The sequence below is a fragment of the Triticum dicoccoides genome, chromosome 2B (assembly GCF_002162155.2).
Source record: "Triticum dicoccoides isolate Atlit2015 ecotype Zavitan chromosome 2B, WEW_v2.0, whole genome shotgun sequence".
Taxonomy (NCBI): Eukaryota; Viridiplantae; Streptophyta; class Magnoliopsida; order Poales; family Poaceae; genus Triticum; species Triticum dicoccoides.
In genome coordinates, this window is record NC_041383.1 from 788156614 (window position 1) to 788159216 (window position 2603).

Sequence of the window (2603 nt, forward strand, 5' to 3'; positions counted from 1 at the left end):
TTGTGCATTATATATGGCCTAGTATTTTATAAAATTGATTTGGTCCATTTTTGCAACAATTATTTGGTAGTTCCTTCACAAAAAAATCTCCTTTTGGGCAATCAGAAAATGAAAAATGAATTTTCCGTGCAAAGAAAATGAAAACTTCCTTAGGCAACATTGTTTGGAATTCCAAGATGTACCCTTGTGCACAATATGAGATCATTTAAACAAAGTATGCCATGAATGTGGCCATAAGATTGATCATTTGGCTTGAAAGCCATGAATCTTCACGCATGATAGCTCATTTCTGAGAACACTTTTTTAAAATAATTACCGTATTACAAGTTTATTATTTTTCCTGGAAGCTTGGTCACATATGATGACACAATGCGAAGGTTTTCCAATTTTTTGATTTTTTTTGAATTTTTTATGCCCGTTCCAAAATGCGGTCAAAACCACAGCCTTGACCGTTCCTAGCTAGTGGTTGAATCTTGGAATTTTTTTGGTGTTTCTATGATTAAATAGATACTTATTTACCTAGAAATGATTTTTGGAAAAAATAAAGAGCAAACTATGAGGCAGCTGCAGTTCAAATTTAACCCGCTTCCAACTGAATTGACGGGAATTTGTCTTTTTCATCAGAGGTGGATCAAAAAATTTGACACCCAACCATTTTGTCAATTGTGCATTATATATGGCCTAGTATTTTATAAAATTGATTTGGTCCATTTTTGCAACAATTATTTGGTAGTTCCTTCACAAAAAAACCTCCTTTTGGGCACTCGAAAAATGAAAAATGAATTTTCCGTGAAAGAAAATGAAAACTTCCTTAGGCAACATTGTTTGGAATTACAAGATGTACCCTTGTGCACAATATGAGATCATTTGAACAAACTATGCCATCAATGTGGCCATAAGATTGATCATTTGGCTTGAAAGCCATTAATCTTCACGCATGATAGCTCATTTCCGAGAACACTTTTTTAAAATAATTACTGTATTACAAGTTTATTATTTTTCCTGGAAACTTTGTCACATATAATGACACAATGCGAAGGTTTTCCAATTTTTTTTTGAATTTTTTATGCCCGTTTCAAAATGCGGTCAAAACGGCGGGCTTGACCGTTCCTAGCTAGTGGTTGAATCTTGGAATTTTTTTGGTGTTTCTATGATTAAATAGATACTTATTTACCTAGAAATGATTTTTGGAAAAAATAAAGAGCAAACTATGAGGCAGCTGCAGTTCAAATTTGACCCGTTTCCAACTGAATTGACGGGAATTTGTCTTTTTCACCAGAGGTGGATCAAAAATTTTGACACCCAATCACTTTGTCAATTGTGCATTATATATGGCCTAGTATTTTATAAAATTGATTTGGTCCATTTTTGCAACAATTATTTGGTAGTTCCTTCACAAAAAAACCTCCTTTTGGGCACTCGGAAAATGAAAAATGATTTTTCCGTGCAAAGAAAATGAAAACTTCCTTAGGCAACATTGTTTGGAATTCCAAGATGTACCCTTGTGCACAATATGAGATCATTTGAACAAACTATGCCATGAATGTGGCCATAAGATTGATCATTTGGCTTGAAAGCCATGAATCTTCACGCATGATAGCTCATTTCTGAGAACACTTTTTTAAAATAATTACCGTATAACAAGTTTATTGTTTTTCCTGGGAACTTGGTCACATATAATGACACAATGCGAAGGTTTTCCAATTTTTTGATTTTTTTGAATTTTTTATGCCCGTTTCAAAATGCGGTCAAAACGGCGGGCTTGACCGTTCCTAGCTAGTGGTTGAATCTTGGAATTTTGTTGGTGTTTCTATGATTAAATAGATACTTATTTACCTAGAAATGATTTTTGGAAAAAATAAAGAGCAAACTATAAGGCAGATGCAGTTCAAATTTGACCCGTTTCTAGTTGAATCGACGGAAATTTGTCTTTTTCACCAGAGGTGGATAAAAACTTTTGATACCTAACCATTTGGTCAATTGTGCATTAAATAAGTCCTAGTATTTTAGAAAATGATTTGGTACAATTTTGCAACAAATATATTATAGGTCCTTCGCAAAAAAACTTATTTTGGGCACTCGAAAAATGGAAAATTGATTTTTCATGCAAAGGAAATAAAAACCCCCCCTTGTCAATATTATTTGCCATTCGAATATGCACCCTTGTGCATGATATGAGATTATTTTAACAAATATTTGATAGGACTTCCACAAAAAAAACTCATTTTGAGCACTGAAAAATGGAATGAAATTTTTTATCTTTCGATCATGACCAATTTATATGGTCATAAGGTCATCAAATGGTTTGCTGCGTTCTGATTGGACCATCAGCATATCACGCGGATTACGCATCAACCATGGTCGGATGCTTCCGGATCCAACGGCCCAAACCCACCCGAGCCGAAACCCTAGGTCTGTCCTCATGGACATTTTCCACCCACCCCCTGCCTCCATTCTTTCTTTCTTTCTCTCCCTCCCCCCTCAGATCCTCTCCCCTCTCCCCCGATCCAGACCCCCCTCGTCCCCCTCAGATCCCCCTCCCCCGATCCCACCTGCCGGCGGCGACCTCCCCGCATCCATGGCCTCCCCGCGCCCATCCTCGC